Source organism: Coregonus clupeaformis, chromosome 10, assembly GCF_020615455.1.
Source record: "Coregonus clupeaformis isolate EN_2021a chromosome 10, ASM2061545v1, whole genome shotgun sequence".
NCBI classification, from domain to species: Eukaryota; Metazoa; Chordata; class Actinopteri; order Salmoniformes; family Salmonidae; genus Coregonus; species Coregonus clupeaformis.
The window spans coordinates 61299161-61309891 of NC_059201.1; positions in this window are offsets into that span (position 1 = coordinate 61299161).

Consider the following 10731-nt stretch of genomic DNA (forward strand, 5'->3'; position numbering starts at 1 on the left):
CGAACTTTGTGAAGACCAATACTTGTCATTCTCAAAACTTTTGACCACGACTGCATTCAATGTACATGCTACAACGTCGGGATCTCATGCATGGTAATAACTACATGTATATAAGACTGGCATCCTTGGCACAATAAAGTTATATTCTACTCAATCCATATGCTTCATTAATGTCATTCAAACCATTTTTAAGTTGATACAACCGGCTAAGATAGCGGAGGTTGCACAAAGTTGGGAAACGTTCAACTTTTTCACCGCCTCCAACGCAACGTTCGCGCCGCCCAACGATCCGCCGCCCTACCCGCTTCTCACCGCTTTCCTTCCATTGAAAATGAATGGGAAGCAGTGTTTCACCACGTGCTAGTGTACACAGGGCAGTGCTAGAGGCTTTACTATAGGCCCAGGTTCGATCCCAGGCTGTGTCGCAGCCGGACACGACCGGTAGACCAATGAGGCAGCACACAATTGACCCAGCATGGTCCGGGTTAGGGGAGGGTTTGGCCAGCGGGGATGTCCTTGTCCCATTGCGCTCTAATGACTCCTTGTGGCCGGCCGGGCGCATGCACGTTGACTCTTGTCGCCAGTTGTATGGTGTTTCCTCCAACACATTGTTGCGGCTGGCTTCCGTGTTAAGCGGTCCTCTGTAGCTCAATTGGTAGAGCATGGCGCTTGTAACGCCAGGGTAGTGCGTTCGATCCCCAGGACCACCCATACGTAAAAATGTATGCACACATGACTAAGTCACTTTGGATAAAAGCGTCTGCTAAATGGCATATTATTATTATTATTATTATAAGTGAGCAGTGTGTCAAGAAGCAGTGCGGCTTGGCAGGGTCGTGTTAAGGAGGACACATGGCTCTCGACCTTCGCCTCTCCCGAGTCCATACGAAAGTTGCAGTGATGGGGCAAGACTGTAACTACCAATTGGGGAGAAAAAGGGCTAAAAAAATACTAGGATGGAAGCAAATGTAAGTAATCGAGAGCATCCTGACTGGTTGCATCACCGCCTGGTATGGCAACTGCTCGGCCTCCGACCGCAAGGCACTACAGAGGGTAGTGCGTACGGCCCAGTACATCACTGGGGCCAATCTTCCTGCCATCCAGGACCTCTATACCAGGCGGTGTCAGAGGAAGGACCTAAAGGTTATCAAAGACTCCAGCCACCCTAGTCATAGACTGTTCTCTCTGCTACCGCACGGCAGTCGTGGTCAAAAGTTTTGAGAATGACACAAGTATTGGTCTTCACAAGTTCGCTGCTTCAGTGTTATGAGATATTTTTGTCAGATGTTACTATGGTATACTGAAGTATAATTACAAGCATTCCATAAGTGTCAAATACTTTTATTGACAATTACGTTAAGTTTATGCAAGGAGTCAATATTTTCAGTGTTGACCCTTCTTTTTCAAGACCTCTGCAATCCGCCCTGGCATGCTGTCAATTAACTTCTGGGCCACATCCTGACTGATGGCAGCCCATTCTTGCATAATCAATGCTTGGAGTTTATCAGAATTTGTGGGTTTTTGTTTGTCCACCCGCCTCTTGAGGATCAACCACAAGTTCTCAATGGGATTAAGGTCTGGGGAGTTTCCTGGCCATGAACCCAAAATGTTAACGTTTTGTTCCCGAGCCACTTAGTTATCACTTTTGCCTTATGGCAAGGTGCTCCATCATGCTGGAAAAGGTATTGGTCGTCACCAAACTGTTCTTGGTTGGGAGAAGTTGCTCTCGGAGGATGTGTTGGTACCATTCTTTATTCATGGCTGTGTTCTTAGGCAAAATTGTGAGTGAGCCCACTCCCTTGGCTGAGAAGCAACCCCACACATGAATGGTCTCAGGATGCTTTACTGTTGGCATGACATAGGACTGATGGTAGCGCTCACCTTGTCTTCTCCGGACAAGGTATTTTCCGGATGCCCCAAGCAATCAGAAAGGGGATTCATCAGAGAAAATGACTTTACCCCAGTCCTCAGCAGTCCAAACCCTGTACCTTTTGCAGAATATCAGTCTGTCCCTGATGTTTTTCCTGGAGAGAAGTGGCTTCTTTGCTGCCCGTCTTGACACCAGGCCATCCTCCAAATGTCTTTGCCTCACTGTGCGTGCACATGCACTCACACCTGCCTGCTGCCATTCCTGAGCAAGCTCTGCACTGGTGGTGCCCCGAGTTTATCTAGTTCTATGTTGGCCGGGTGTGTTTCCCAATCAGAGGCAGCTGTCTATCGTTGTCTCTGATTGGGGATCATACTTAGGCAGGCATTTTGCCTACCTTTAGTTGTGGGATCTTGTTTCTGGTTTGGCTTGTTTAAGTGTTGCCCATTAGAACTTCACGCTACGTTGCTTTTGTTGTTTTGTCGTGTGTTTACTTCATAATTAAACATGTACGCATACCACGCTGCACCTTGGTCCAATCCTATACTCAACGAACGTGACAGAAGATCCCACCACCAATGGACCAAGCAGCGTGGCCAGGAGGAGAAGACACCCTGGACACAGGTGGGGAAGACATTTTGGACATGGGAGGAGATATTGGCTGGAAAACGACCCTGGGCGAAAGAAGAAGCCCAGGCAGGAGAGGATCAACGGCGAAATCGGAGTTCGAGACCGCGAAGGAAGCCCGAGAGGCAACCCCAATAAATGTTTTTGGGGGGGCACTCGGGGTGGTTGGCTAAGCAGCAGGAGGCCCGGAAAGACCTGCAGATTAGCACTCTGACAGAAGAGACAACCACCTTTACGGGGGCTGATAGCGAGGAAGGAGCAGGAGTTCTCCCTTCAGAGGGAGGCGCTACAGGAGGCTCACAGGGAGAAGGAGTCAGTGGATGCACTGAGAGAGGAGTTGGCCAGGCAATTGGAGGAGCTGAGAGAGGAGATAACCCTTCAGCAGCAGAGAGCTCAGTACTTAGAGCAGAGGCTGGCGAAGCCAGTTTGCAGAGCAGAGCCAACTCCCCGCATTCGCTTTGAGGAGCGTGTGACCGTGCAGGCACCAGGCTATGCGCCGGCGTTGCGCACTGTGCCGCCAGGGCGTCTTCACAGACCTGATGTATCGACATCAAAACAGTCTGAATGGCATCAATGAAGCCTATGGATTGACTAGAATATAATATAACTTTATTGTGCCAAGGATATGTCGTATATACATGTAGTTATTACCAAGCACGAGATCCCTACATTGTAGCCTGTACATTGAATATATTCACTGATCATGTACTCTCCCTTGGCAAATAAAGGTGCGGTTCAGCTATGAATGTCTGTGAGACATTACCAGGAGTATCAAACTCCAGTCTTCATGTACAATACCAGTCAAAAGTTTGGACACACCTACTCATTCAAGGGTTTTTCTTTATTTTTACTATTTTCTACATTGTAGAATAATAGTGAAGACATCAAGAATCATGTAGTAACCAGAAAAGTGTTAAATGAAAATATATTTTAAATTTGAGATTCTTTAAATAGCCACCCTTTGCCTTGATGACAGCTTTGCACACTCTTGGTATTCTCTCAACCAGCTTCACCTGGAATGCTTTTCCAACAGTCTTGAAGGAGTTCCCACATATGCTGAGCACTTGTTGGCTGTTTTTCCTTCACTCTGCCGTCCGACTCATCCCAAACCATCTCAATTGGGTTGAGGTCAGGTCATCTGATGCAGCACTCCATCGCTCTCCTTCTTGGTAAAATAGCCCTTACACAGCCAGGAGGTGTGTTGGGTCATTGTCCTGTTGAAAAACAAATGATAGTCCCACTAAACCTAAACCAGATGGGATAGCAAATCGCTGCAGAATGCTGTGGTAGCCATGCTGGTTAAGTGTGCCTTGAATTCTAAATAAATCACAGACAGTGTCACCAGCAAAGCACCCCCACACCATACCACCTCCTCCTCCATGCTTTACGGTGGGAACTACACATAAGGAGATCATCCATTCACCCACACCGCGTCTCACAAAAGACACTCCAAAAAAAAAATCTCCAATTTGGACTCCTCTGAACAGTTGATGTTGAGATGTGTCTGTGACTTGAACTCTGTGAAGCATTTATTTGGGCTGCAATTTCTGAGGCTAATAACTCTAATGAACTTATCAGAGAGAATATAGTAGACGGTATGTGTCAAAAAGTGATTGATGGGCTATTTTTGTGTCCTGTGTTTATGCCCTATTAAGGACATCCTGTCTGGATGTTCTCATGCTATCGATTGAGTGCTTATGTAACTTGATAGTGCAGCTGTTCCTTTGAAGGAAAGCACCTGTTTGCAATAAAAAGTAATGTCCTGGTGATTGATGTGTTGTGTAGTGACCTTGTAGTGAATGGGGAGGCCTGAGTTTGAAGTGTTTGAAGAGTTGAAACAGTTGGGAATTTTTGTGGTGAACTTATGGAGTTGCTGTGTAGTGAGCTTGTGACCCCTTGTAGAATGAAAAAGTAATTTCCGGGGGGTAGGTCTGCCTGAGTATAAGTAAGTGTTAGACCTGTGAACACTACGAGTGACAAGAAACCTCAAGAGAGATAAACCCCTGAAAACTCGATGGAAAACATGGAGTTGTTACGTACTGACACACCCGTGACGACCTTAACATCGGAAGTAGGACCCAGGCTATATCATAGAGAAAGGGATGAGTATAAATCATCAATATATGATGCTCCAAAAAAGCATTCTCTAAATTTGTATAGAACCCAAATACCTCCCGTAACTGTACTGAAAGATCAATTGTTGATGTCTAATGGACAACTATGGGGGTATATGTTTGATTACCCTGCATGTAGAGTGAAACTCTATACCTTAGCCGAAGAAGAAGAATATACAGACCAAACCTTAGGAGTGGACTACAGGATTGAAGACTAGCATGTGTTTCGCAAGGTGGTGTGTCCTGAACTGAGAGCTAGCTCAAAGGGTTATAGCTTGTACACGGGGTACGAGACATGGTGGGAAGGTGCCCCTGACTCCTCAGGAATAATATTTCATAGGGTGAAAATGCAAAGAAAGAACGGACTTCCTTGTGGAGGCGAGGAGTTCTATGTCAGCAACAAGAAAATCCGCAACAGGAACCTCCGTGATGGGGGGCTGATAGGGGATTTTAGGTTACGTATGCTTATTCCATTTTTAGGTTGGGATATAATGGAATTTAAAATGTTTGAGTTAGTGGATGCTCTCGCAGGCAGAGTATTGTTAAACTAAGGAAGTGCATTATACCTATGGATACTACGGATATTGATTCAAACGAGACCCCAGAAGGGTCAACCCCTGAAAAAAACTAAGTATGCTGGTGGTACGTTAACCACGCCCCGAGCCCAAAGGAAGAATACCATCAAGGCCTCTGTAGCCGCACTTTTAGATGTGGTGATTGGACAGTATATAAGAGAAAATGCCAAGGTTGTGAGATCAATCATCCCAGCCAGCAACGACATCCTTGTTTATATAATCTACCCAAGTACTTCTTCTTCAACCACTTTGAGGAACTGGTGAAAAGACTGTGGTCCGATTGTTTTATAACATCGACGGTCAGAGCCCTGGAGTCTAAGTCTTGTACCATCTATTCCTAGGGTTTATGGTGTAACAGAGGCTTTTCTACATGAACTGAAGGAGTCGATCTTCATCCATGAGAAACTCAAAGAAATCAAACATTCACTGGTGGACGACAACAAAGACAAGGAAGCTTTGGTGGCGGATGTGGTGACTTTCTGGCTCAATAAGGCCCCAGAAAACTAAAACTTTGTATTTTATTTTATTACATATAAAGTAATGGGGAACTATTTGCATAATATGTTAACAGTTATAGACATTCTCTAAAATAGCTTTTGTAAGGGTCTTAAAAAATAAGAGTGGGTCAGAGGTGACCCGGGCCTTTGACTCTATCTTGGAGGAAGGAGGAGCACGCAAGAAAGTGCAGACTGACAGCGACTTTTCAGAAACTCATGAAGAATCACAATATAGTACATTTTGCTACAGGCTCAGATTTGAAAGCTTCAGTGGTTGAACACTTTAACAGGACTTTGAAGGAGAGGATGTGGAAATACTTTACGGCTCACAACACCCGTAGATATGTGGATATAGTTCAAGATTTAGTAAAGGGCTATTACTACAGCTACCACAGGAGTATAAGTATAAAGCCCTCTGAGGTGTCTTCGGAAAACTAGTTTCAAGTCTTTAAGAATCTGTACGGAATGTTCCCCCTTCGCCGTAATATTTTTTTCTATTTTAAACTCATGCGCCGAATACAACAGGTGTAGACATTACCGTGAAATTCTTACTTACAGCCCTTAACCAACAATGCATTTATTTTTTAATAAAAAAAAGTAAAATAAAACAACAACAACAAAACAAGTGTTGTGAAAAAAAGAGCAGAAGTAAAATAAAATAGCAGTAGGAAGACTATATGTGTACCGGTGCAGAATCAATGTGCGGGGGCACCGGCTAGTTGAGGTAATACAGTGGGGGAAAAAAAGTATTTAGTCAGCCACCAATTGTGCAAGTTCTCCCACTTAAAAAGATGAGAGAGGCCTGTAATTTTCATCATAGGTACACGTCAACTATGACAGACAAAATGAGAAGAAATCCAGAAAATCACATTGTAGGATTTTTTATGAATTTATTTGCAAATTATGGTGTAAAATAAGTATTTGGTCAATAACAAAAGTTTCTCAATACTTTGTTATATACCCTTTGTTGGCAATGACACAGGTCAAACGTTTTCTGTAAGTCTTCACAAGGTTTTCACACACTGTTGCTGGTATTTTGGCCCATTCCTCCATGCAGATCTCCTCTAGAGCAGTGATGTTTTGGGGCTGTCGCCGGGCAACACAGACTTTCAACTCCCTCCAAAGATTTTCTATGGGGTTGAGATCTGGAGACTGGCTAGGCCACTCCAGGACCTTGAAATGCTTCTTACGAAGCCACTCCTTCGTTGCCCGGGCGGTGTGTTTGGGATCATTGTCATGCTGAAAGACCCAGCCACGTTTCATCTTCAATGCCCTTGCTGATGGAAGGAGGTTTTCACTCAAAATCTCACGATACATGGCACCATTCATTCTTTCCTTTACACGGATCAGTCGTCCTGGTCCCTTTGCAGAAAAACAGCCCCAAAGCATGATGTTTCCACCCCCATGCTTCACAGTAGGTATGGTGTTCTTTGGATGCAACTCAGCAGGAGTTTGGAGTGTGACTGTTTGAGGTTGTGGACAGGTGTCTTTTATACTGATAACAAGTTCAAACAGGTGCCATTAATACAGGTAACGAGTGGAGGACAGAGGAGCCGCTTAAAGAAGAAGTTACAGGTCTGTGAGAGCCAGAAATCTTGCTTGTTTGTAGGTGACCAAATACTTACTTTCCACCATAATTTGCAAATAAATTCATTAAAAATCCTACAATGTGATTTTCTGGATTTTTTTTCCTCAATTTGTCTGTCATAGTTGACGTGTACCTATGATGAAAATTACAGGCCTCTCTCATCTTTTTAAGTGGGAGAACTTGCACCATTTTTTCCCCTCAATTTGTCTGTCATAGTTGACGTGTACCTATGATGAAAATTACAGGCCTCTATCATCTTTTTAAGTGGGAGAACTTGCACAATTGGTGACTTTGAGCTGGATTGCCTGTCTGCAATCAGTTTATTTTCGTTTGCGCTCGTTAGCATATTTAGCTAGCAGACTCAATGGAAATTCGCTATTACTTGTGCTAATTTTGTTAGCATTCTGGTAACAGATGCCCAATGGTATTTTTAGCATTTTCTTGGCGCCCCCTTGTGTACTAAGCCGGTAATACTGTAAATCCCGGGATAAGAGGACGGTATGACGATATGAAAATCTGGAAACCGCCCAACCCTAGACCTCAATGCTTAAATTGTATTTTCTATGGCTCAATTTATGGAAACGCTGTGATCACTCATAGTCTTTAATGTTGTGATTCACAGACACATGATGACCATGATTTGAATGCTGCAACATATGTTGCTCAGTCTGTATTTTTGAACAAATTGTATTTTTGTATGTAAAATGTGCCCGTTGCACCAGGAAGTAGGCAGGACTTTCATAGGGTACTATCACATAGGTCACATCCTTATGCTTGCCTTAGTTGTGGAATGCGGCCAGAATATGACTATTTGCTTTTACTAGTGCTGAGCGATTAACAGATTAATTGTTTATTGGTTATTAAACTAATAATTGATGGACGTCGGTTCAATAACTTGAATTCCATTTAGTTCGTTATTTTGTGAACACAGCGTGCCGTTTCATCAGAGAGAAATCAAATCATTCACGAAAGAAATCAAGTCGAACTATGTGGGACGCTGGGCTGGATGGAGCTGTAGTTTTCATTAAGCAAATATTCAACTTAGTTCAGCGCAGAAACATGGTAATGAACTACAATGACCATATTCCATTGCGCCTGTTCTTTATGGCTCAGACAAAGATGGATACACTTTTACCAAAGACATTTATAACTAATCCAAGATAGTTCATCTGTGTCGTTTACAGTGGGAGCAAATTAAGCATAGTAGGCAGAACAAGCAAGGAGGTGGGCAAAGCCATGCACAAGCCAGTGAGATCCCATTGGCGCATTGTAGCATGTATTTGGATATTTCCATTAGGGAACGCTTCCTCTGAAGTGCACGTGTGCAAAATTCAATTCAACCTTGCACTCCTTCAAAACAACAGTTTTTTTTCAAACTTTGGCAATGCGTAAAGTCTATAGAACTTAGTGCACTGTGTTCGTAACAGATTCTAGTTTTGGGAACAGAAAAATGTAGAGAGATCAGATGTTTCATCGATGAGATAATGTGCAGAATGTCGGCCCAGTTTCACCTAGTTCCATCCTCTCCGACTACCCGCGACTGGACTTCCTCTCACTACCATATTTGGTGGTGAGAAAACGTTCTTAACGGATGCTTCAGGTTTATGGCTGTGACGTGCTTGGGTTTCCCCTTCTGTCTGTGCTTTTACACCTGCTACGTTAGGTTAGATACACAATGACCGCATAGACGAGGAAGGTACACAACACACGATGAGAGGAATAGAGTAAGTTTGTGAAATTACACCTTATCTACCTTGAAGAACTAGTAAAATGATTTCATCAGACAGCTCTAGCTAAATAGGATGACTAAAGACAGTACAGTATGGGGAGCACAGATATAACATTGTCTGGCTGGCTGCTACAGCCTGAGCAGAGATGAGATTAGTACTTTTTAAAGGAAAGAAAAATAATAGTAATCAAATAAAAACTAAGTAATATACACAACTGAAATATTTTATAATTTCATAGTAATTTCCTATTTTTCTATTGATGTCTACCCAATGTGGGCCTGACAGAGACAATGGAATATTTTCAATGTTTTGGCAATAGAATGTTCACTATTTGGGGCTTTGGAATTTCCATTAAAAAGCTCTAAAATCATTTTAATGTCATTATTTCAATGTATTTAATGTTTAAAAAATTAATATATACAGTACCAGTCAAAGGTTTGGACACACAAATATCAGCACATATATCTACATATATACATATATACAGTGAGGGGGAAAAAGTATTTGATCCCCTGCTGATTTTGTACGTTTGCCCACTGACAAAGAAATGATCAGTCTATAATTTTAATGGTAGGTTTATTTGAACAGTGAGACAGAATAACAACAAAAACATGTCAAAAATATTATAAATTGATTTGCATTTTAATTAGGGAAATAAGTATTTGACCCCCTCTCAATCAGAAAGATTTCTGGCTCCCAGGTGTCTTTTATACAGGTAACGAGCTGAGATTAGGAGCACACTCACCTGTATAAAAGACACCTGTCCACAGAAGCAATCAATCAATAAGATTCCAAACTCTCCACCATGGCCAAGACCAAAGAGCTCTCCAAGGATGTCAGGGACAAGATTGTAGACCTACACAAGGCTGGACTGGGCTACAAGACCATCGCCAAGCAGCTTTGTGAGAAGGTGACAACAGTTGGTGCGATTATTCGCAAATGGAAGAAACACAAAATAACTGTCAATTTCCCTCGGCCTGGGGCTCCATGCAAGATCTCACCTCGTGGAGTTGCAATGATCATGAGAACGGTGAGGAATCAGCCCAGAACTACACGGGAGGATCTTGTCAATGATCTCAAGGCAGCTGGGACCATAGTCACCAAGAAAACAATTGTTAACACACTACGCCGTGAAGGACTGAAATCCTGCAGCGCCCGCAAGGTCCCCCTGCTCAAGAAAGCACATATACAGGCCCGTCTGAAGTTTGCCAATGAACATCTGAATGATTCAGAGGAGAACTGGGTGAAAGTGTTGTGGTCAGATGAGACCAAAATCGAGCTCTTTGGCATCAACTCAACTCGCCGTGTTTGGAGGAGGAGGAATGCTGCCTATGACCCCAAGAACACCATCCCCACCGTAAAACATGGAGGTGGAAACATTATGCTTTGGGGGTGTTTTTCTGCTAAGGGGACAGGACAACTTCACCGCATCAAAGGGACGATGGACGGGGCTATGTACCGTCAAATCTTGGGTGAGAACCTCCTTTCCTCAGCCAGGGCATTGAAAATGGGTCGTGGATGGGTATTCTAGCATGACAATGACCCAAAACACACGGCCAAGGCAACAAAGGAGTGGCTCAAGTAGAAGCACATTAAGGTCCTGGAGTGATCTAGCCAGTCTCCAGACCTTAATCCCATAGAAAATCTGTGGAGGGAGCTGAAGGTTCGAGTTGCCAAACGTCAGCCTCGAAACCTTAATGACTTGGAGAAGATCTGCAAAGAGGAGTGGGACA